General features: G+C 53.2%; 1 long non-coding RNA gene across 1 annotated transcript in view; it reads left to right on the top strand.

Moving 5' to 3' along the window:
• Positions 1-250: 250 nt before the first annotated feature.
• The window catches only part of LOC140400054 (uncharacterized), a 155,026-nt gene continuing 129,187 nt past the window's right edge, over positions 251-26,089 (top strand). The window contains exons 1-2 of the long non-coding RNA XR_011938012.1: positions 251-672; positions 7,032-7,108. This is a non-coding gene — a long non-coding RNA (uncharacterized lncRNA). The remainder of the gene's footprint in view (positions 673-7,031; positions 7,109-26,089) is intronic.

Below are 26,089 nucleotides of genomic sequence, written 5' to 3'. Positions count from 1 at the left end.
AGCTCTCTATGTCTTACCTTGCAGACATCTTTTCAATTCTAAACACACTGAACCGCAAATTGTCAGGGAAGGAGGATGATTGCTTTTGGCGCTGTGAAGAATTTGATGCTTTCCAAAAGTAATTGAACGTTAGGCAACTGCACGTAGAAAGCCAAACCTACTACATGTTCCCCACACTGCAATGACATCTCGAAGAAAACGGTTAGGATGGGAACTGTCGATACACTGGCTGCACTGAACAACAGTTTTTATCGCTATTTTCCAGAGGAGAAGTTTCAGATTTTGAGAGAGAATTAGTTGGTGAAAACTCCCTTTGAGTTCGAGACCCCAGACTCAATTTACTGATTTATAGCTGACTCCAAATGTACAAACTGAGCTTCTGCACCTTACCTGTGACAGCACATTAAAAATAAGGCACAACTCCATGAGGTTTTCAGAATTCTGGCATAGCGTCTAGGAGGAGTATCCAGTACGGAGTAAAATAAGCATTCTTTTGCTATTACACATCACAAGGATCTACATGTTCAAGGTTGGATTTTTCATCCTCAAAAGGATGAAGACAGCACACAGGAACCAGCTGAGCTCTGCACCTGATACATGCACTGCCCTCTCCTCTAAACCTGATTGGAGTGAGATCATAAGGACCAAGCAAGTTCACCTACTGGATTAAAGGTAAGAGAACATAGTGGGTCACGGAGGTCAGCTGGTGTGGGTCCCAAAAGCTGGCCAGCATGGGTCCCAAGGGCTAGCCGGTTGGTTAAAATGGGTCGCAGGTAAAAACGGTTTAAAAGTACTGCTCTGTAAAATTCCGCTGATTCAGTTCATCCACTTTTCCTTCATTTACCAGGAGTAACTGATCTAATGTCATTGATGCAGTACATATGTTACAGATAAGAACATTTATAACTGAAGCAGAATGGAAAAGGCAGTTTCAGACATTAGGACAAGACCAGGTCTCATACTACAAGAAGAGACCTGAGCAATGAAACATTATAAGAATTATTATTGGTAAACATGCAGTTACTGAAGAAGAATTTTAAAATCCAGCTTTGTCAGTATGTCATGGTGCTCATTACAGAGAAAGTGCTGCAAACTGCTCCGAACTGTTTGTCAACAATTCAAGTGGAGACTGGAGAAGCTTTCAACTGGAGCTGGAGCTGAGTTCATAGATTTCATCGAGTCTACAGTGGCCATTCGGCCCATCAAGTCTGCAACGGCCCTTGGAAAGAGCATATTAATAATAATAGATTGTCACAAGTAGGCTTCAATGAAGTTACTGTGAAAAGCCCCAGTCGCCACATTCCGGCGCCTGTTCGGGGAGTCCGGCATGGGAATTGAACCCACGCTGCTGGACGTGTTCTGCATTACAAGCCAGCTGCTTAGCCCACTGTGCTAAACCAGCCCTCCCCAACTACCTAAGCTCACACCTGAACCCTAGCCCCACACCTCCACCCTCCCCGGAAATCTTCCGGTCAGGCCGTGTTTTTCCTGCGGGCCGAGCAGGTGGTCTACCGTGTCCTGGAAAGGGGGCTCACAGTGGGTGGGGCACACGTGGTGGTGGACCCACTGGAGGCCACCGCCGAATGTGTCACTCCTTCAAACGTCCCGCTCTACCTCCCCACCGAGCTCCTCCTCCCCCATCTCAACTTCCTGGGGGAGGTCAGGTCCGGGGTGGCGCCGCTGACACTCGGCCTGCGGGACACTTCCCTCAGTCATTAATACTCCTTCCGGCATCAGGGTTTTGTCTGCCTGACCCGGGAGGAGGTCATGGAGGGAGGATTTGTGGCTCCCCACCAAGGGAAGGACCATAAAGTGATCTGGTCTGCGGATGGCATGCGGTGCCATGCCTGAAGTGGGCTGGGGCATATTCGCCGGAACTGCCCCACCCTAACGGCCACTGCCAACAACATCTCCAGGGCGGCCACGGCAGGCACTGCCCCCCTCTCCTCTACCACCTCTGTCTGCCCAGCAGCCGGCCCCTGACAACACCTCGGCTGTTGGCGGCCTAAAAAGGCCAAACGGAAGACGGCGCGATGGTCGGACCGGGCCCACCCACACCTTGGCCCCATCACGAGTACTGACCCCGTGCCCGTCCCAACCAACACAGAGGCCGCAGCCTCACCTCGCGATGCCGCCGCCACCTCACAACAACATGAGGGGTCTGGAGAGACCAACACACGGGCGGTGGGGACCCTGTGTACAGTCGCGAGCTGGATGCTGTTCCGGCCCCACCACAGTCCCAGGGGCTCGGCGATGCGGAGGGGGGGGGGCATTGCAGAGGGTGGGGGGGGTTGCTGCCGAGGGCCTTCCAGCAGTAGTGGCCCCGCAGCAACACCAGCTTGCCCACCGCAAGCGCCAGCGGCTTGGGTTGGAGATGGTGGTGGATCTTGCTACCCCCTCCCCAGGCGAGCGGGGTTGGGTATCTCCTGTGTTTATTTCCATCACCCTGATGCCCAGCCCCGTTAAAAAGAAGGCCAAAGCAGCCGCTGATGTGACCGAGCTGCCGTCGTCCCCCGAGCAGGGAGGCCTGGGGGCGGGCGGAGACGTGACCCCCCAAATGCTTGTTCTGCCCGGTGCAGTTTTACTCCCCGAATACCTTTTGTTCATCGCTGGGGGCCTGCGGCAGCCATCAGAGCCCCTATATCTTCGGGTCGTGGGCGGGCGACGGCGAGGAAGGCTCCCGCTCACAAGGCCCAAGCAGACGATGCGAAGGAGCCCAGGATCCATCCCGGAGCTGTTCCAGGGGGTCTCTCCGAGGGCCCGGCATCGATGGCGGGGTCGGTGTCGCCACGGACTCTGAATCGAGGGGGGGGGGGCCTGCGAGGAACCCGCCTGAGGGTGATCCTGGGGGTGGGATCGACTCGGACCAGGGGGAGCAGCGACAGGCTGTTCTGTTCCTCGGGGGACTCCTGGTGTGGGCGGGGCTCGGCCAGCTCCGCGCTCAGGCACGGTCCGCGTACTGGCACTTTAACAACCTGCTGCTGGAGGACAAGAGGTTCCTGGAATCGCTTTGCCGTTTCTGGGCCGGCTGGAGAAAGAAGCAGGGTGGCTTCCCCTCCTTGAGGCTATGGTGGGACTTGGGCAAGACTCATGTCCGCGCCTTCTGTCAGGGGTACACAAAGCGGTCGATGCCGGGGCGGAAATACATGATCGCCAAATTGGCTGAAGAAGTCTTCCATCTGGAGTCACGTCTCCCTCAGCCGGATGAGGACCCGGCCCTGGGGCTGCTGTACAGGGAGAAGACGGGCGTGCTGCGGGACCTGCAACTTGTCGGGTCCCACGGCGCGTATGTGAGGTCACGGATCCGTCTCCTGACAGACATGGACCGTGGCTCCCCCTTCTACTCGCTGGAAAGAGGATGCAGGGCCAGTCGGCCGACGACGGTCCCTCGTCTCGGATCCGGAGGGGGTCAGGACCCTAATCAGGGACTTTTATCCTGACCTCTATACTCCGGATCCGTGCAGCGAGGACGCTTGCAGAGTTCTGCGGGAGGACCTGCCGCAGGTCGGCCCGGAGGGCGTCGGGGTCTCGACCAAACCGTCAATCATCAAGACCGGCACCCTCGACAGCTTGTCAAGGGGCAAGACCCCAGGGCTGGACGGGCTGACCGCGGAGTTCTTCAGTGCATGCTGGGACGTCCTGGGGAGCGACTACGCGGGGGTCCTGGGGAATGTATCGTGACCGGGGAGGTGCCCCTTTCGTGGCGCAGGGCCGTTGTTGCCCTGCTGCCCAAGAAAGGGGATTTCCGCCGACCCAAAAACAGGCGAGCGGTCTCCCTCCTCAGCACGGACTACAAAATAATTGCCACAGTCATGTCTTTGCGCCGTGGCCCTGTGCTGGACCACATGATCCACCCTGACAGTCCCACACCGTCCCGGATCGCACCATTTACCATGATGCACCCTGACAGTCCCACACCGTCCCGGACCGCACCATTTACCATGATCCACCCTGACAGTCCCACACCGTCACGGACCGCACCATTTACCATGATCCACCCTGACAGTCCCACACCGTCCCGGACCGCACCATTTACCATAATATCCATCTGGTCCGGGACATCCATCATTCCCAGATGACTGGGATGTTGAGCGCCTACCTGTCTCTTGACCAGGAGAGGGCGTTCGACAGGGTGGGGCACGATTATTTGCTCGGGCCTCTGCGAGCCTTCTGGTTCAGGACGCACTTTGTCGCCCGGATCCGATTACTGTACGCTGCCTTGGAGTGTCTGATTAAGGTTAACCTGTCCCTGACAGCGCCCCTTCGCTTTGGGAGAGGTGTGCGTCAGGGCTGCCCCTTGCCCGGCCAACTTTATTCTCTCTGCGTGGAGCCTTTCCTGCGCCTCCTGCGGAAGAGGTTGTCGGGGCTGGTTCTGCGTGAGCTGGGCATGGCGGTGGTCGTTTTGGCTTACGCTGATGATGTGCTGCTCATGTTCATTGACCCCGGTGACCTGCGAAGGATGCGAGAGTGCCAGGCTGTGTACTCCGCCGCATCTTCAGCTGGGATCAACCGGGCTAAATGTTCCGGACTCCTGGTCGGTCCATGGCAGATGGACCCCCTCCCAGAGGAGCTCAGGCCCTTCAGTTGGAGCCGGACCAACATCCTCTACTTAGACCAACATCCTCGACTTGAGAGTCTATCTTTGCCCAGCAAAGGAAGCCTGGCCGGCGAACTGGCAGGAGTTGGAGACCAAGGTCACCGCTCGCCTGGGTCGCTGGACAGGACTGCTCCGAGTGATGTCCTACAGGGGTCGAGTTCTCATCATAAACCAGCTGATAGCCTCCATGTTGTGGTACTGGCTGGTCACTTTGACCCCTCCCCCTGACTTTGTCACAGGCATCCAGAGAACTCTGATTCGGTTCTTCTGGGAAAATGTATTGCACTGGGTCGCTGCGGAGGTCTGGAGTCTCCCGCTTACGGAGGGCGGTCAGGCGCTGGTGTGCCTTCGCATCCAGATCACGACTTTACGCCTTCAGACTCTGCAGCGATACCTGTACATTGAGCCTCCTCCACGATGGTGTGCCCGGGCGACATATTTCTTCTGCCAGGTGCACGGCCTGAACTACGACGTTGACCAGCAAGGTCTTCAGAATTCTTTGTTGGCGCTGCCCGTCTTGTACCAGGACCGTCTCAAAGTCAGGAACAGGGTCCCCACGTGCCACAGCTCTCCGCTGTCAGGAGTAGTGGCTCTCATAAGGGAGCCGCTGCTCAGGAATCCGCACCTCAGCCAATATCCATTCCGGTGGCTGGCGGAGCGGAGGGCTGTGGATGTCTGGGTGACCAGGATCGGGGACGTGCAGGGTGGCAGAGGAGTGGACTGGATGACGCCCTACGAGCTCGCCGAGCGCGGTGCTGTGTCCATCCAGCACGCGGCCAAGCCCATCCGAGGCCTCAAAACGGTCGTGCTCGGCCCCTTGGTCTCGAGACGGCGCAGTTGTGCGGTGGCATCTCGTCTGAGCGGACGTCTGCTCGGACGGAATGCCACGCTGGTCCCAGGCCCCGGAACCCCTTTCAGGCGCCGGTACCCCACAACCCCAGTCGCTTCATGTCGACACCCCCCCTGCCTTTTCGTACCGCGCAGATGGGTTTCCTGTACGGCCTGCTGCTGCACACCTTCCACCTCCTTGCCCTCGCCCGCCATCCGGACACGACTTGGCGTGCCTTGCTGCTGTCCGGCAGCGGAGGTCCCAACTGGAGTTCCCTCTACGGAGGCTTCTTCCCTATAAGACTTGGGGACCTGGGGTGGAGGGTGCTGCACAAGGCCGTGTCGTGCAACCATCGGTTAAATCGCCACACGGCCTCCCCAGAGACCTGCCACTTTTGCGGCCTGGTGGAGTCTGTGGAGCATGTGTTTGTTGTCTGTCTTAGGCTGCACTCCTTTTTTAGTTTTTTGACGATATTGTTGTTGAGGTTTTCTTTGTACTTAAGCCCCACGCTCCTGATCGATGGACATCTGGTGTGGGAAGGTGGGGAAGCGGGGAAGGCAGAGGACCCCCTTGTGAACCTGCTCCTGTTCCTGGCCACACTTGCCATTAATAGGTCCAGGCAGCGGGTGACCGAGGGGGTCGTCCGGCCTGACTGTCTGCCCCTCCTCCGCAGCCTCGTTCGCGGCCGGGTGTCCCTGGAGTGGGAGCTTGTGGTGACCACGAGCACACTTGAGGCCTTCCGTGCTCGGTGGCCACCGTAGGGGTTGGACTGCCTCATCAACCCTGATTTTCACACTTTAATTTAACGGGTTTTGTTACGTTTCCGTTTCCTTTCTGATTCCTTTTTGGGCTCTGCTCCAGTTGCTTTCTTTTTGGAGCACCCCCCGGTTTGCTTTTGTCCCTCAGTTAATTTTTGTATTTTTACTTTCGTTGTCACGCCGTGCATCACTCCAGAATAGTCGGTGGATGCAGGGTTTTAATCCTGCTGCGTGGAGATAAATGCAGCAGGTCATCACTCACGAGGAAAAAAAACACAAGGGAAAAAAAACAAACCACAAAAATATTATGACAGTTGTTAAACCCGAAAAAAAAAAACCACACACACTGCCCCCAACACGGGCTCTATAGGAGGTTTTGCTCTATATGTGATGACAGTGAAATGGGGAATATTCCCATTGGTTCACAATGCGGAATTGCTGCGGGGATGTGCGCACGCCCGGCGTAACCCCGCCCCCTGCCTGTCGTCACTGAGGGTGAGAGCGCATGTGCAGCCCCTCCAGCCCAGGAACAGCGTTCTCATTGCAGCAGCACATCCATCTGGGAGTGTGAGCAAAGAGGCTCAGAGATCATTACTGACTTGGGGGGAGTTCAGGGAGAATCGGGGGCTGTTTGCAAGAGGCGCAGCGGAGCACGATCTTGTTCCGGGACTTGGAGTGAGCGGGGGGAGGGGAGAGCTCTTTCTGGGCCTGGCTTATTGTCTGATTCTGGGTTAGGATTTGGAGAGTATTTTCTTTATTTTACTGATTATCAATTGAAAGAATAGATTGATCTATCATTGGCCTCATCTGGCCCTGATTTACAAGAGATATGTTATCTTCCACCCAGTTCAACAGATGAAGAGATGAGTTCCAAGATGATGATTCCGCAGCAACGTGAATGTACACGTCTCCTTCTAACTGACAGTAAGTACAATATTAATCCAACATTGCAGAGACACAAACACAACATCAACTCCACCGTCACAGAGAACAGAAGCAGTCAGACTCACATTGACCTCAAGTCCCAGATAAACATGTCCAATCCAACAGTGATACACGAGAGGGCAGGCGGGATAATTTTCCACAATTCGCCCCCCCGCCATATCATGGAACGTTGGATCAACTTGTTGTGATAATAGCTTTTCGTAAAGTAATCAGTGTAGAATTAATTAGGTACAGATTCAGCAATGTGTAAGTATCCATTTGCATTTTTTTGTAACTTTGTTGGATTAAAATGTATCAGAAGCACTTTAATCTCACAAGTTGTGAACCTTTGGTGCAAGTAAAAAGTCAGATCGTACAGCTGATATAAAAATACAGAATTATTCGTAAGTTTCTACTGAGACAAGTCAGAAAACAAAATATTGGGGGAATGTCCAATTCACATAACAAGCATGTCTTTCGGGACTTGTGGGAGGAAACCGTAGCATCCGGAGGAAACCCACACAGACACAGGGAAAACGTGCAGACTCTGCACAGGCAGCGACCCAAGCGGGAATCAAACCTTGGAACCTGGCACTGTGAAGCAATCCCCTGATTTACACAATCCCCTGGTTTACACCACGCTAGTTTCACACACTCCTCTGGTTTACATGCTGTCCTGGTTTCACACTCATCTGGTTTGAGCACTCAACTGCTGTACACTCTCCTCATTTTACACACACTCTTGTTGTGCATCCTCCCCTGGTTCCATACACTCCCCTGGTTTATACACTCCATTGGGATACACACTCCCCGGCTTTACGCACTCCCCGGCTTTACGCACCCCCCCTGCTTTACGCACCCCCCCTGCTTTACGCACCCCCCCTGCTTTACGCACCCCCCCTGCTTGACGCACACCCCTGCTTGACGCACCCCCCCTGCTTGACGCACCCCCCCTGCTTGACGCACCCCCCTGCTTGACGCACCCCCCTGCTTGACGCACCCCCCTGCTTGACGCACCCCCCTGCTTGACGCACCCCCCTGCTTGACGCACCCCCCTGCTTGACGCACCCCCTGCTTGACGCACCCCCCTGCTTGACGCACCCCCCTGCTTGACGCACCCCCCTGCTTGACGCACCCCCCTGCTTGACGCACCCCCCTGCTTGACGCACCCCCCTGCTTGACGCACCCCCCTGCTTGACGCACCCCCCTGCTTGACGCACCCCCCTGCTTGACGCACCCCCCTGCTTGACGCACCCCCCTGCTTGACGCACCCCCCTGCTTGACGCACCCCCCTGCTTGACGCACCCCCCTGTTTGACACCCCCCCCGCTTGACACCCCCCCCCCCTGCTTGACACCCCCCCCGCTTGACACCCCCCCTGCTTGACACCAACCCACTGCTTGACACCCCCCCCCGCTTGACACCCCCCCCCTGCTTGACACCCCCCCCCTGCTTGACCCCCCCCCCCCTGCTTGACACCCCCCCCCCCCCCCCCCGCTTGACACCCCCCCCCTGCTTGATACACCCCCCTGCTTGATACAAACAAACAAAGAACAAAGAAATGTACAGCACAGGAACAGGCCCTTCGCTCCTCCAAGCCCGTGCCAACCATGCTGCCCGACTAAACTACAATCTTCTACACTTCCTGGGTCCGTATCCCTCTATTCCCATCCTATTCATGTATTTGTCAAGATGCCCCTTAAATGTCACTATCGTCCCTGCTTCCACCACCTCCTCCGGTAGCGAGTTCCAGGCACCCACTACCCTCTGCGTAAAAAACTTGCCTCGTACATCTACTCTAAACCTTGCCCCTCTCACCTTATACCTATGCCCCCTAGTAATTGACCCCTCTAACCTGGGGAAAAGCCTCTGACTATCCACTCTGTCTATGCCCCTCATAATTTTGTATACCTCTATCAGGTCTCCCCTCAACCTCCTTTGTTTCAGTGAGAACAAACCGAGTTTATTCAACCGCTCCTCATAGCTAATGCCTCCATACCAGGCAACATTCTGGTAAATCTCTTCTGCACCCTCTCTAAAGCCTCCACATCCTTCTGGTAGTGTGGCGACCAGAATTGAACACTATACTCCAAGTGTGGCCTAACTAAGGTTCTATACAGCTGCAACATGACTTGCCAATTCTTATACTCAATGCCCCGGCCAATGAAGGCAAGCATGCCGTATGCCTTCTTGACTACCTTCTCCACCTGTGTTGCCCCTTTCAATGACCTGTGGACCTGTACTCCTAGATCTCTTTGACTTTCAATACTCTTGAGGGTTCTACCATTCACTGTATATTCCCTACTGCATTAGACCTTCCAAAATGCATTACCTCACATTTGTCCGGATTAAACTCCATCTGCCATCTCTCCGCCCAAGTCTCCAAACAATCTAAATCCTGCTGTATCCTCCGACAGTCCTCATCGCTATCTGCAATTCCACCAACCTTTGTGTCGTCTGCAAACTTACTAAACAGACCAGTTACATTTTCCTCCAAATCATTTATATATACTACAAAGAGCAAAGGTCCCAGCACTGATCCCTGTGGAACACCACTGGTCACAGCCCTCCAATTAGAAATGCATCCTTCCATTGCTACTCTCTGCCTTCTATGGCCGAGCCAGTTCTGTATCCACCTTGCCAGCTCACCCCTGATCCCGTGTGACTTCGCCTTTTGTACTAGTCTACCATGAGGGACCTTGTCAAAGGCCTTACTGAAGTCCATATAGACAACATCCACTACCCTACCTGCATCAATCATCTTAGTGACCTCCTCGAAAAACTCTATCAAGTTAGTGAGACACGACCTTCCCTTCACAAAACCGTGCTGCCTCTCACGAATACGTCCATTTGCTTCCAAATGGGAGTAGATCCTGTCTCGAAGAATTCTCTCCAGTAATTTCCCTACCACTGAAGTAAGTCTCACCGGCCTGTAGTTCCCGGGATTATCCTTGCTACCCTTCTTAAACAGAGGAACAACATTGGCTATTCTCCAGTCCTCCGGGACATCCCCTGAAGACAGCGAGGATCCAAAGATTTCTGTCAAGGCCTCAGCAATTTCCTCTCCAGCCTCCTTCAGTATTCTGGGGTATATCCCATCAGGCCCTGGGGACTTATGCTTCAGCTCCAGTTCCCTAACACGGTCTTTGAGGAGCTGAAGTTGGGTGCACTTCCCGCAGGTATAGTCAGCGGGGACACCGGTGGTATCCCTCACCACCCACATCCTACAGGAGGAGCATGCAACTGGCCTAGCCTCCATCCCTTCTTACCTGACAGAATATAGCTGCCCTGTGGACTAACTAGATCTCCGCCCTCCGACTCTGCTCCCAGTCAGCTACACTTTCTGTAAACTCCTGGCTCTCTTCGCAATCTTTGCGAAAATGTCGGAAACAAAATGAAAGGAGCACCTTACTCCCTCCTCACCTAACTCCCTCGGTCAACAAACTCTTACTATAGCACTCAAAAAGAACCAAATTCAGCACTCCCTCGGTCACCAAACTCTTACTATAGCACTCAAAAAGCACCAAATTCAGCACTCACTCGGTCACCAAACTCTTACTATAGCACTCAAAAAGCACCAAATTCAGCACTCAGTGCAAACCTCAGCACTCAGTGCAAACAGTTCCCGCCTAATATTGTTATAATTAGCCTTCCCCCAATTTAGCACATTCATCCTAGGACCACTCTTATCCTTGTCCACCAGTACTTTAAAACTTACTGAATTGTGGTCACTGTTACCGAAATGCTCCCCTACTGAAACATCTACCACCTGGCCGGGCTCATTCCCCAATACCAGGTCCAGTACCGCCCCTTCCCTAGTTGGACTGTCTACATATTGTTTGAAGAAGCCCTCCTGGATGCTCCTTACAAACTCCGCCCCGTCTAAGCCCCTGGCACTAAGTGAGTCCCAGTCAATATCGGGGAAGTTGAAGTCTCCCATCACCACAACCCTGTTGTTTTTACTCTTTTCCAAAATCTGTCTACCTATCTGCTCCTTTATCTCCCGCTGGCTGTTGGGAGGCCTGTAGTAAACCCCCAACATTGTGACTGCACCCTTCTTATTCCTGATCTCTACCCATATAGCCTCACTGCCCTCTGAGGTGTCCTCCTGCAGTACAGCTGTGATATTCTCCTGAACCAGTAGCGCAACTCCGCCTCCCCTTTTACATCCCCCTCTATCCCGCCTGAAACATCTAAATCCTGGAACGTTTAGCTGCCAATCTTGCCCTTCCCTCAACCAGGTCTCTGTAATGGCAACAACATCATAGTTCCAAGTACTAATCCAAGCTCTAAGTTCATCTGCCTTACCCGTAATACTTCTTGCATTAAAACATATGCACGTCAGGCCACCAGACCCGCTGTGTTCAGGAAATTCTCCCTGTCTGCTCTGCCTCAGAGCCACACTGTCCCTATTCCCTAGTTCTCCCTCAATGCTCTCACCTTCTGACCTATTGCTCCCGTGCCCACCCCCCTGCCATACTAGTTTAAACCCTCCCGTGTGACACTAGCAATCCTCGCGGCCAGGATATTTATGCCTCTCCGGTTTAGATGCAGCCCGTCCTTCTTATACAGGTCACACCTGCCCCGGAAGAGCTCCCAGTGCTCGAGATAACGGAAACCCTCCCTCCTACACCAGCTGTTTAGCCACGTGTTTAGCTGCTCTATCTTCCTATTTCTAGCCTCACTGGCACGTGGCACAGGGAGTAATCCCGAGATTACAACCCTCGAGGTCCTGTCTTTTAACTTTCTGCCTAGCTCCCTGAACTCCTGCTGCAGGACCTCATGCCCCTTCCTGCCTATGTCGTTAGTAACAATATGTACAATGACCTCTGCCTGTTTGCCCTCCCCCTTCAGGGTGCCCTCTACCCATTCGGAGACATCCTGGACCCTGGCACCAGGGAGGCAACATACCATCCTGGAGTCTCTTTCACGTCCACAGAAGCGCCTATCTGTGCCCCTGACTATAGAGTCCCCTATTACTATTACTCTTCTGCGCTTTGACCCTCCCTTCTGAACATCAGAGCCAGCCGTGGTGCCACTGCTCTGGCTGCTGCTGTTTTCCCCTGATAGGCTATCCCCCCCCCGACAGTATCCAAAGGGGTATACCTGTTCGAGAGGGGGACAACCACAGGGGATTCCTGCACTGACTGCCTGCCCTTTCTGGTGGTCACCCATTTCTCTGCCTGCACCTTGGGTGTGACCACATTTACATAACTGCGATCTATGACGCTTTCCGCCACCTGCATGCTCCTAAGTGCATCCAATTGCTGCTCCAACCGAACCATGCGGTCTGTGAGGAGCTCCAGTTGGGTGCACTTTCTGCAGATGAAGCCATCCGGGACGCTGGAAGCCTCCCGGACCTGCCACATCTCACAGTCAGAGCACTGCACCCCTCTAACTGACATTGCGTCAATTAATTAAAATTAAAATTAAAATTTTTATTTATTTTTTAATATATTTTTTAAAATTTCAAAGTTACTGTTTCCTAGCACTAGATTTCTAATAGAAATGCGAAAGCTAAATATAGTACTCTCCGATCTCTGGCTTAGATATCCCACTAAATTGTACTTCAGTAATTATGTTTAATTAGTTACCAATGCTTAATTTTTTTAATTTAGTGTAGATTCCCAACCAGCCACTCAGGCCACAGCTTTTCTGTGATGTCACTGCAGTTTCCCCCCGACACACACAATTTGAAAAAGGTATAAAAGTAAAAATCACTTACCTTCTGAGTGTCTTAGACGTTCTCAGGTTCTCTCCCTGACAGAGACTGCTCCTCCTCCGACGAACACTCCCCTGCTTTATACATCCCCCTGTATTATGCACTCCCCTGCTTTATGCACTCCACTGCCTTATACACTCCCCTGCTTTACACAGTTCCCTGCTTTACACACTCCCCTGCTTTACACACTCCCCTGCTTTATACATCCCCCTGCATTATGCACTCCCCTGCTTTATGCACTCCCCTGCTTTATGCACTCCCCTGCTTTACACACTCCCCTGCTTTACACACTCCCCTGCTTTACACACTCCCCTGCTTTATACTCTGCCCTGCTTTGTACATCCCCCTGCTTTCTGCACTCCCCTGCTTTATACACCCCACTGCTTTATATGCTCCCCTGCTTTATACACTCCACTGCTTTATACACCACCCTGCTTTATACATCCCCCTGCTTGATACACTTCCCTGCTTGATACACTCCCCTGCTTTATACATCCCCCTGCTTTATACACCCCCCTGCTTTATACACCCCCCTGCTTTATACACCCCCCTGCTTTATACACCCCCCTGCTTTATACACTCTCCTGCGTTATACATCCCCCAGCTTTATACATCCGCCTGCTTCATACATCCGCCTGCTTCATACATCCGCCTCCTTCATACATCCCCCTGCTTCATACATCCCCCTGCTTCATACATCCCCCTGCTTCATACATCCCCCTGCTTCATACATCCCCCTGCTTCATACATCCCTGTACTTTATACACCCACCTTCTTTATACACCCCCCTGCTTTATACACCCCCCTGCTTTATACACCCCCCTGCTTTATACACCCCCTGCTTTATACATCCCCCTGCATTATGCACTCCCCTGCTTTATGCACTCCCCTGCTTTATGCACTCCCCTGCTTGATGCACTCCCCTGCTTTATACCCCCCTGCTTTATACTCTGCCCTGCTTTGTACATCCCCCTGCTTTATGCACTCCCCTGCTTTATACACCCCCCTGCTTTATACACTCCTCTGTTTTAGACATCCCTCTGCTTTATGCACTCCCCTGCCTTATACACTCCCCTGCTTTACACACTTCCCTGCTTTGTACATCCCCCTGCTTTATACACCCCCCTGCTTTATACACCCCCCTGCTTTATACACCCCCCTGCTTTATACACCCCCCTGCTTTATACACCCCCCTGCTTTATACACTCCCCTGCTTTATACACTCCCCTGCTTTATACACTCCCCTGCTTTATACACTCCCCTGCTTTATACACTCCCCTGCTTTATACACTCCCCTGCTTTATACACTCCCCTGCTTCATACACTCCCTTGCTTCATACACCCACCTGCTTCATACACCCACCTGCTTCATACACCCCCCTGCTTGATACATCCCCCTGCTTTATCCCCCCCCTGCTTTATACGTCCCCCTTCTTTATACGTCCCCCTGCTTTATACGCCCCCCTGCTTTATACGCCCTCCTGCTATATACGCTCCCCTGCTTTGTACTCTCCCCTGCTTTGTACTCTCCCCTGCTTTGTACACCCCCCTGCTTTGTACACCCCCCTGCTTTGTACTCTCCCCTGCTTTGTACACCCCCCTGCTTTGTACACCCCCCTGCTTTGTACACCCCCCTGCTTTGTACACCCCCCTGCTTTGTACACCCCCCTGCTTTGTACACCCCCCTGCTTTGTACACCCCCCTGCTTTGTACACCCCCCTGCTTTGTACACCCCCCTGCTTTGTACACCCCCCTGCTTTGTACACCCCCCTGCTTTGTACACCCCCCTGCTTTGTACACCCCCCTGCTTTGTACACCCCCCTGCTTTGTACACCCCCCTGCTTTGTACACCCCCCTGCTTTGTACACCCCCCTGCTTTGTACACCCCCCTGCTTTGTACACCCCCCTGCTTTGTACACCCCCCTGCTTTGTACACCCCCCTGCTTTGTACACCCCCCTGCTTTGTACACCCCCCTGCTTTGTACATCCCCTGCTTTATACACTCCTCTGCTTGATACATCCCCCTGCTTGATACACCCCCCTGCTTTAACCACTCCCCTGCTTTGTACATCCCCTGCTTTGTACATCCCCTGCTTTGTACATCCCCTGCTTTGTACATCCCCTGCTTTATACACTCCTCTGCTTTATACACTCCCCTGCTTGATACATCCCCCTGCTTTATACACTCCCCTGCTTTATACACCCCCCTGCTTTATACACCCCCCTGCTTTATACACCCCCCTGCTTCATACAACCCCCTGCTTTATACACCCCCCTGCTTTATACATCCCCCTGCTTTATACATCCCCCTGCTTTATACACTTCCCTGCTTGATACATCCCCCTGCTTGATACTCTGCCCTGCTTTATACCCCCCCCTGCTTTATACCCCCCCCTGCTTTATACACCCCCCTGCTTTATACACCCCCCTGCTTTATGCACCCCCCTGCTTTATGCACCCCCCTGCTTTATGCACCCCCCTGCTTTATGCACCCCCCTGCTTTATGCACCCCCCTGCTTTATGCACCCCCCTGCTTTATGCACCCCCCTGCTTTATGCACCCCCCTGCTTTATGCACCCCCCTGCTTTATGCACCCCCTGCTTTATGCACCCCCCTGCTTTATGCACCCCCCTGCTTTATGCATCCCCCAGCTTTATGCATCCCCCTGCTTTATGCACTCCCCTGCTTTATGCACTCCACTGCCTTATACACTCCCCTGCTTTACACACTGCCCTGCTTTATACCCCCCCTGCTTTATACTCTGCCCTGCTTTGTACATCCCCATGCTTTATGCACTCCCCTGCTTTATACACCCCCCTGCTTTATACACTCCTTTGTTTTAGACATCCCTCTGCTTTATGCACTCCACTGCTTTATGCACTCCCCTGCTTTATAAACCGCCCTGCTTTATACACTTCCCTGCATGTTACATCCCCTGCTTTATACACTCCCGTGCTTTATACACTCCCCTGCTTTATACACCCCCGCTTTATACACCCGCCGCTTTATACACTCCCCTGCTTTATACACTCCCCTGCTTTATACACTCCCCTGCTTTATACACTCCCCTGCTTTATACACTCCCCTGCTTTATACACTCCCCTGCTTTATACACTCCCCTGCTTTATACACTCCCCTGCTTTATACACTCCCCTGCTTTATACACTCCCCTGCTTTATACACTCCCCTGCTTTATACACTCCCCTGCTTTATACACTCCCCTGCTTTATACACTCCCCTGCTTTATACACTCCCCTGCTTTATACACTCCCCTGCTTTATACACTCCCCTGCTTTATACACTCCCCTGCTTTATACACTCCCCTGCTTTATACACTCCCCTGCTTTATACACTCCCCTGCTTTATACACTCCCCTGCTTTATACACTCCCCTGCTTCATACACTCCCCTGCTTCATACACTCCCCTGCTTCATACACTCCCCTGCTTCATACACCCCCCTGCTTCATACACCCCCCTGCTTGATACATCCCCCTGCTTGATACATCCCCCTGCTTGATACATCCCCCTGCTTGATACATCCCCCTGCTTGATACATCCCCCTGCTTGATACATCCCCCTGCTTGATACAACCCCCTGCTTTATCCCCCCCTGCTTTATCCCCCCCTGCTTTATCCCCCCCCTGCTTTATACGTCCCCCTGCTTTATACGTCCCCCTGCTTTATACGCTCTCCTGCTATATATGCTCCCCTGCTTTGTACTCTCCCCTGCTTTGTACGCTCCCCTGCTTCGTACGCTCCCCTGCATTGTACGCCCCCCTGCTTTGTACACGCCCCTGCTTTGTACACCCCCCTGCTTTGTACACCCCCCTGCTTTGTACACCCCCCTGCTTTGTACACTCCCCTGCTTTGTACACCCCCCTGCTTTGTACACCCCCCTGCTTTGTACACCCCCCTGCTTTGTACACCCCCCTGCTTTGTACACCCCCCTGCTTTGTACACCCCCCTGCTTTGAGCACTCCCCTGCTTTGTACATCCCCTGCTTTGTACATCCCCTGCTTTATACACTCCTCTGCTTTATACACACCCCTGCTTTATACACCCCCCTGCTTTATACACCCCCCTGCTTTATACACCCCCCTGCTTTATACACCCCCCTTCTTTAACCACTCCCCTGCTTTATACACTCCCTTGCTTTATACACTCCCCTGCTTTATACACCCCCCTGCTATATACATCCCCCTGCTTTATACACTCCCCTGCGTTATACATCCCCCAGCTTTATACATCCCCCAGCTTCATACATCCGCCTGCTTCATACATCCGCCTGCTTCATACATCCGCCTGCTTCATACATCCGCCTGCTTCATACATCCGCCTGCTTCATACATCCCCCTGCTTCATACATCCCCCTGCTTCATACATGCCCCTGCTTCATACATCCCCCTGCTTCATACATGCCCCTGCTTCATACATCCCCCTGCTTTATACACCCACCTTCTTTATACACCCCCCTACTTTATACACCCACCTTCTTTATACCCCCCCCTGCTTTATACCCCCCCTGCTTTATACCCCCCCTGCTTTATACAATCCCCTGCTGAAACAATCCCCTGATTTATACAATCCCCTGCTTTATACATCCCCCTGCTTTATACACTTCCCTGCTTGATACATCCCCCTGCTTGATACTCTGCCCTGCTTTATACACCCCCCTGCTTTATACATCCCCTGCTTTATACACCCCCCTGCTTTATACACCCCCCTGCTTTATACACCCCCCTGCTTTATACACCCCCCTGCTTTATACACCCCCCTGCTTTATACACCCCCCTGCTTTATACACCCCCCTGCTTTATACACCCCCCTGCTTTATACACCTCCCTGCTTTATACACCCCCCTGATTTATACACCCCCCTGCTTCATGCACTCCCCTGCTTTATGCACTCCACTGCCTTATACACTCCCCTGCTTTACACACTCCCCTGCTTTATACCCCCCTGATGTATACTCTGCCCTGCTTTGTACATCCCCCTGCTTTATGCACTCCCCTGCTTTATACCCCCCTGCTTTATACACTCCTCTGTTTTAGACATCCCTCTGCTTTATGCACTCCACTGCTTCATGCACTCCCCTGCTTTATAAACCGCCCTGCTTTTATACACTTCCCTGCATGATACATCCCCCTGCTTTATACACTCCCGTGCTTTATACACTCCCCCACTTTATACACCCGCCGCTTTATACACCCGCCGCTTTATACACTCCCCTGCTTTATACACCCCCCTGCTTTATACACCCCCCTGCTTTATACACCCCCCTGCTTTATACGTCCACCTGCTTGATACACTCCCCTGCTATATACACCCCCCTGCTTTATACACTCCCCTGCTTTATACAACCCCCTGCTTTACCCCCCCTGCTTTATACATCCCCCTGCTTTATACACCCCCCTGCTTCGTACATCCCCCCTGCTTCGTACATCCCCCCTGCTTCGTACATCCCCCCTGCTTCGTACATCCCCCCTGCTTCGTACATCCCCCCTGCTTCGTACATCCCCCCTGCTTCGTACATCCCCCTGCTTCATGCATCCCCCTGCTTCATGCACTTCCCTGCTTTATACACCCCCCTGCTTTATACACTCCCCTGCTTTATACCCCCCCCCTGCTTGATATTCTGCCCTGCTTTGTACATCCCCTGCTTTGTACATCCCCTGCTTTGTACATCCCCTGCTTTGTACATCACCTGCTTTGTACATCCCCTGCTTTGTACATCCCCTGCTTTGTACATCCCCTGCTTTTGTCCACTCCCCTGCTTTATACACTCCCCTGCTTTATACACTCCCCTACTTTACACACTCCCCTGCTTTATACCCCCCCTGCTTTATACTCTGCCCTGCTTTGTACATCCCCCTGCTTTGTACGCCCCCCTGCTTTATACGCCCCCCTGCTTTGTACGCTCCCCTGCTTTGTACGCTCCCCTGCTTTCTTTGCAGTCTCCCCTGCTTTGTACGCTCCCCTGCTTTGTACGCTCCCCTGCTTTGTACGCTCCCCTGCTTTGTACGCTCCCCTGCTTTGTACGCTCCCCTGCTTTGTACGCTCCCCTGCTTTGTACGCTCCCCTGCTTTGTACGCTCCCCTGCTTTGTACGCTCCCCTGCTTTGTACGCTCCCCTGCTTTGTACGCTCCCCTGCTTTGTACGCTCCCCTGCTTTGTACGCTCCCCTGCTTTGTACGCTCCCCTGCTTTGTACGCTCCCCTGCTTTGTACGCTCCCCTGCTTTGTACATCCCACTGCTTTATGCATCCTCCTGCTTTACACACTCCTCTGCTTTATACACTCCCCTGCTTAATACTTCCACCTGCTTTATGTACTCCCCTGCTTTATCCTTCCCCCTGCTTTATACTTCGCCCTGCTTTATACACTTCTCTGCTTGATACATCCCCCTGCTTTATACACTCCCCTGCTTTATACACTCCCCTGCTTTTTCGCCCCCCTGCTTTATACGCTCCCCTGCTTTATACGCTCCCCTGCTTTATACACTCCCCTGCTTCATACTTCCCCCTGCTTTATACTTCGCCCTGCTTTATACACCCCCCTGCTTTATACACCCCCCTGCTTTATACACCCCCCTGCTTTATACACTCCCCTGCTTTATACACTCCCCTGCTATATACACCCCCTGCTTTATACACTCCCCTGCTTTCTACACCCCCCTGCTTTATACACCCCCCTGCTTTATACACCCCCCTGCTTTATACACCCCCCTGCTTTATACACCCCCCTGCTTTATACACCCCCCTGCTTTATACACCCCCCTGCTTTATACACTCCCCTGTTTTATACAACCCCCTGCTTTATACACCCCCCTGCTTTATACACCCCCCTGCTTTATACACCCCCCTGCTTTATACACCCCCCTGCTTTATACACCCCCCTGCTTTATACACCCCCCTGCTTTATACACCCCCCTGCTTTATACACCCCCCTGCTTTATGCATCCCCCTGCTTTATGCATCCCCCTGCATTATGCACTCCCCTGCTTTATGCACTTCCCTGCTTTATACCCCCCTGCTTTATATACTCCTCTGTTTTAGACACCCCTCTGCTTTATGCACTCCACTGCTTTATGCACTCCCCTGCCTTATACACTCCCCTGCTTTACACACTTCCCTGCTTTACACACTTCCCTGCTTTGTACAGCCCCCTGCTTTATACACACCCCTGCTTTATACGCTCCCCTGCTTTGTACGCTCCCCTGCTTTGTACGCTCCCCTGCTCCCCTGCTTTGTACGCTCCCCTGCTTTGTACGCTCCCCTGCTTTGTACGCTCCCCTGCTTTGTACGCTCCCCTGCTTTGAACGCTCCCCTGCTTTGTACGCTCCCCTGCTTTGTACGCTCCCCTGCTTTGTACGCTCCCCTGCTTTGTACGCTCCCCTGCTTTGTACGCTCCCCTGGTTTGTACGCTCCCCTGCTTTGTACGCTCCCCTGCTTTGTACGCTCCCCTGCTTTGTACGCTCCCCTGCTTTGTACGCTCCCCTGCTTTGTACGCTCCCCTGCTTTGTAGGCTCCCCTGCTTTGTAGGCTCCCCTGCTTTGTACGCTCCCCTGCTTTGTACGCTCCCCTGCTTTGTACGCTCCCCTGCTTTGTACGCTCCCCTGCTTTGTACGCTCCCCTGCTTTGTACGCTCCCCTGCTTTGTACGCTCCCCTGCTTTGTACGCTCCCCTGCTTTGTATGCTCCCCTGCTTTGTACGCTCCCCTGCTTTGTACATCCCCTGCTTTGTACACTCCACTGCTTTATACACTCCCCTTGCTTTATACATCTCCCTGCATTATGCACTCCCCTGCTTTATGCACTCCCCTGCCTTATACATGCCCCTGCTTTACACACTCCCCTGCTTTACACACTCCCCTGCTTTACACACTCCCCTGCTTTACACACTCCCCTGCTTTACACACTCCCCTGCTTTACACACTCCCCTGCTTTACACACTCCCCTGCTTTACACACTCCCCTGCTTTACACACTCCCCTGCTTTGTACATCCCCCTGCTTTGTACATCCCACTGCTTTACACACTCCCCTGCTTTACACACTCCCCTGCTTTACACTCTGCCCTGCTTTGTACATCCCCCTGCTTTGTACATCCCACTGCTTTATACATCCTCCTGCTTTACACACTCCTCTGCTTTATACACTCCCCTGCTTAATACTTGCACCTGCTTTATGTTCTCCCCTGCTTTATACTTCCCCCTGCTTTATACTTCGCCCTGCTTTATACACCCCCCGCTTAATACACTCCCCTGCTTTATACACTCCCCTGCTATATACACCCCCCTGCTTTATACTCTCCCCTGCTTTATACACTCCCCTGCTTTATACACCCCCCTGATTTATACAAACCCCTGCTTTACCCCCCCCCCCTGCTTTATACATCCCCCTGCTTTATACACCCCCCTGCTTCGTACATCCCCCCTGCTTGGTACATTCCCCTGCTTCGTACATCCCCCTGCCTCGTACATCCCCCTGCTTTACACCCCCCCCCTGCTTGATATTCTGCCCTGCTTTGTACATCCCCCTGCATTGTACACTCCCCTGCATTGTACATCCCCTGCTTTGTACATCCCCTGCTTTGTACATCCCCTGCTTTGTACATCCCCTGCTTTTGTACACTCCCCTGTTTTATACACTCCCCTGTTTTATACACTCTCCTACTTTACACACTCCCCTACTTTACACACTCCCCTGCTTTATACCCCCCCCTGCTTTATACTCTGCCCTGCTTTGTACATCCCCCTGCTTTGTACGCCCCCCCTGCTTTATACGCTCCCCTGCTTTGTGCGCTCCCCTGCTTTGTACGCTCCCCTGCTTTGTACGCTCCCCTGCTTTGTACGCTCCCCTGCTTTGTACGCTCCCCTGCTTTGTACGCTCCCCTGCTTTGTACGCTCCCCTGCTTTGTACGCTCCCCTGCTTTGTACGCTCCCCTGCTTTGTACGCTCCCCTGCTTTGTACGCTCCCCTGCTTTGTACATCCCCTGCTTTGTACACTCCACTGCTTTATACACTCCCCTTGCTTTATACATCTCCCTCAATTATGCACTCCCCTGCGTTATGCACTCCCCTGCCTTATACACTCCCCTGCTTTACACACTCCCCTGCTTTACACACTCCCCTGCTTTACACACTCCCCTGCTTTACACACTCCCCTGCTTTACACACTCCCCTGCTTTACACACTCCCCTGCTTTACACACTCCCCTGCTTTACACACTCCCCTGCTTTATACCCCCCCCCCTGCTTTATACTCTGCCCTGCTTTTTACATCCCCCTGCTTTGTACGCCCCCCTGCTTTATACGCTCCCCTGCTTTGTACGCTCCCCTGCTTTGTAGGCTCCCCTGCTTTGTAGGCTCCCCTGCTTTGTAGGCTCCCCTGCTTTGTACGCTCCCCTGCTTTGTACGCTCCCCTGCTTTGTACGCTCCCCTGCTTTGTACGCTCCCCTGCTTTGTACGCTCCCCTGCTTTGTACGCTCCCCTGCTTTGTACGCTCCCCTGCTTTGTACATCCCCTGCTTTGTACACTCCACTGCTTTATACACTCCCCTTGCTTTATACATCTCCCTGCATTATGCACTCCCCTGCTTTATGCACTCCCCTGCCTTATACATGCCCCTGCTTTACACACTCCCCTGCTTTACACACTCCCCTGCTTTACACACTCCCCTGCTTTACACACTCCCCTGCTTGACACACTCCCCTGCTTGACACACTCCCCTGCTTTACACACTCCCCTGCTTGACACACTCCCCTGCTTTACACACTCCCCTGCATTACACACTCCCCTGCTTTACACACTCCCCTGCTTTACACTCTGCCCTTCTTTGTACATCCCCCTGCTTTGTACATCCCACTGCTTTATACATCCTCCTGCTTTACACACTCCTCTGCTTTATACACTCCCCTGCTTAATACTTGCACCTGCTTTATGTTCTCCCCTGCTTTATACTTCCCCCTGCTTTATACTTCGCCCTGCTTAATACACTCCCCTGCTTTATACACTCCCCTGCTATATACACCCCCCTGCTTTATACTCTCCCCTGCTTTATACACTCCCCTGCTTTATACACCCCCCTGATTTATACAACCCCCTGCTTTACCCCCCCCCCCCTGCTTTATACATCCCCCTGCTTTATACACCCCCCTGCTTCGTACATCCCCCCTGCTTCGTACATCCCCCTGCTTCGTACATCCCCCTGCCTCGTACATCCCCCTGCTTTACACCCCCCCCCTGCTTGATATTCTGCCCTGCTTTGTACATCCCCCTGCATTGTACACTCCCCTGCATTGTACATCCCCTGCTTTGTACATCCCCTGCTTTGTACATCCCCTGCTTTGTACATCCCCTGCTTTTGTACACTCCCCTGTTTTATACACTCCCCTGCTTTATACACTCTCCTACTTTACACACTCCCCTACTTTACACACTCCCCTGCTTTATACCCCCCCCCTGCTTTATACTCTGCCCTGCTTTGTACACCCCCCTGCTTTGTACGCCCCCCTGCTTTATACGCTCCCCTGCTTTGTGCGCTCCCCTGCTTTGTACGCTCCCCTGCTTTGTACGCTCCCCTGCTTTGTACGCTCCCCTGCTTTGTACGCTCCCCTGCTTTGTACGCTCCCCTGCTTTGTACGCTCCCCTGCTTTGTACGCTCCCCTGCTTTGTACGCTCCCCTGCTTTGTACGCTCCCCTGCTTTGTACGCTCCCCTGCTTTGTACGCTCCCCTGCTTTGTACGCTCCCGTGCTTTGTACGCTCCCCTGCTTTGTACGCTCCCCTGCTTTGTACGCTCCCCTGCTTTGTACGCTCCCCTGCTTTGTATATCCCCTGCTTTGTACACTCCACTGCTTTATACACTCCCCTTGCTTTATACATCTCCCTCAATTATGCACTCCCCTGCTTTATGCACTCCCCTGCCTTATACACTCCCCTGCTTTACACACTCCCCTGCTTTACACACTCCCCTGCTTTACACACTCCCCTGCTTTACACACTCCCCTGCTTTACACACTCCCCTGCTTTACACACTCCCCTGCTTTACACACTCCCCTGCTTTACACACTCCCCTGCTTTACACACTCCCCTGCTTTACACACTCCCCTGCTTTACACACTCCCCTGCTTTACACACTCCCCAGATTTACACACTCCCCTGCTTTATACCCCCCCCTGCTTTATACTCTGCCCTGCTTTGTACATCCCCCTGCTTTGTACGCCCCCCTGCTTTATACGCTCCCCTACATTGTGCGCTCCCCTGCTTTGTACGCTCCCCTGCTTTGTACGCTCCCCTGCTTTGTACGCTCCCCTGCTTTGTACGCTCCCCTGCTTTGTACGCTCCCCTGCTTTGTACGCTCCCCTGCTTTGTACGCTCCCCTGCTTTGTACGCTCCCCTGCTTTGTACGCTCCCCTGCTTTGTACGCTCCCCTGCTTTGTACGCTCCCCTGCTTTGTACGCTCCCCTGCTTTGTACATCCCCTGCTTTGTACACTCCACTGCTTTATACACTCCCCTTGCTTTATACATCTCCCTGCATTATGCACTCCCCTGCTTTATGCACTCCCCTGCCTTATACATGCCCCTGCTTTACACACTCCCCTGCTTTACACACTCCCCTGCTTTACACACTCCCCTGCTTTACACACTCCCCTGCTTTACACACTCCCCTGCTTTACACACTCCCCTGCTTTACACACTCCCCTGCTTTACACACTCCCCTGCTTTACACACTCCCCTGCTTTGTACATCCCCCTGCTTTGTACATCCCACTGCTTTACACACTCCCCTGCTTTACACACTCCCCTGCTTTACACTCTGCCCTGCTTTGTACATCCCCCTGCTTTGTACATCCCACTGCTTTATACATCCTCCTGCTTTACACACTCCTCTGCTTTATACACTCCCCTGCTTAATACTTGCACCTGCTTTATGTTCTCCCCTGCTTTATACTTCCCCCTGCTTTATACTTCGCCCTGCTTTATACACCCCCCGCTTAATACACTCCCCTGCTTTATACACTCCCCTGCTATATACACCCCCCTGCTTTATACTCTCCCCCGCTTTATACACTCCCCTGCTTTATACACCCCCCTGATTTATACAAACCCCTGCTTTACCCCCCCCCCCTGCTTTATACATCCCCCTGCTTTATACACCCCCCTGCTTCGTACATCCCCCCTGCTTGGTACATTCCCCTGCTTCGTACATCCCCCTGCCTCGTACATCCCCCTGCTTTACACCCCCCCCCTGCTTGATATTCTGCCCTGCTTTGTACATCCCCCTGCATTGTACACTCCCCTGCATTGTACATCCCCTGCTTTGTACATCCCCTGCTTTGTACATCCCCTGCTTTGTACATCCCCTGCTTTTGTACACTCCCCTGTTTTATACACTCCCCTGTTTTATACACTCTCCTACTTTACACACTCCCCTACTTTACACACTCCCCTGCTTTATACCCCCCCCTGCTTTATACTCTGCCCTGCTTTGTACATCCCCCTGCTTTGTACGCCCCCCCTGCTTTATACGCTCCCCTGCTTTGTGCGCTCCCCTGCTTTGTACGCTCCCCTGCTTTGTACGCTCCCCTGCTTTGTACGCTCCCCTGCTTTGTACGCTCCCCTGCTTTGTACGCTCCCCTGCTTTGTACGCTCCCCTGCTTTGTACGCTCCCCTGCTTTGTACGCTCCCCTGCTTTGTACGCTCCCCTGCTTTGTACGCTCCCCTGCTTTGTACATCCCCTGCTTTGTACACTCCACTGCTTTATACACTCCCCTTGCTTTATACATCTCCCTCAATTATGCACTCCCCTGCGTTATGCACTCCCCTGCCTTATACACTCCCCTGCTTTACACACTCCCCTGCTTTACACACTCCCCTGCTTTACACACTCCCCTGCTTTACACACTCCCCTGCTTTACACACTCCCCTGCTTTACACACTCCCCTGCTTTACACACTCCCCTGCTTTACACACTCCCCTGCTTTATACCCCCCCCCTGCTTTATACTCTGCCCTGCTTTTTACATCCCCCTGCTTTGTACGCCCCCCTGCTTTATACGCTCCCCTGCTTTGTACGCTCCCCTGCTTTGTAGGCTCCCCTGCTTTGTAGGCTCCCCTGCTTTGTAGGCTCCCCTGCTTTGTACGCTCCCCTGCTTTGTACGCTCCCCTGCTTTGTACGCTCCCCTGCTTTGTACGCTCCCCTGCTTTGTACGCTCCCCTGCTTTGTACGCTCCCCTGCTTTGTACGCTCCCCTGCTTTGTACGCTC

The sequence above is a fragment of the Scyliorhinus torazame genome, chromosome 24 (genome assembly GCF_047496885.1).
Source record: "Scyliorhinus torazame isolate Kashiwa2021f chromosome 24, sScyTor2.1, whole genome shotgun sequence".
Taxonomy (NCBI): Eukaryota; Metazoa; Chordata; class Chondrichthyes; order Carcharhiniformes; family Scyliorhinidae; genus Scyliorhinus; species Scyliorhinus torazame.
The sequence above is the reverse complement of the archived record's forward strand: the minus strand, read 5'-3'. Positions and strand labels throughout refer to the sequence as shown.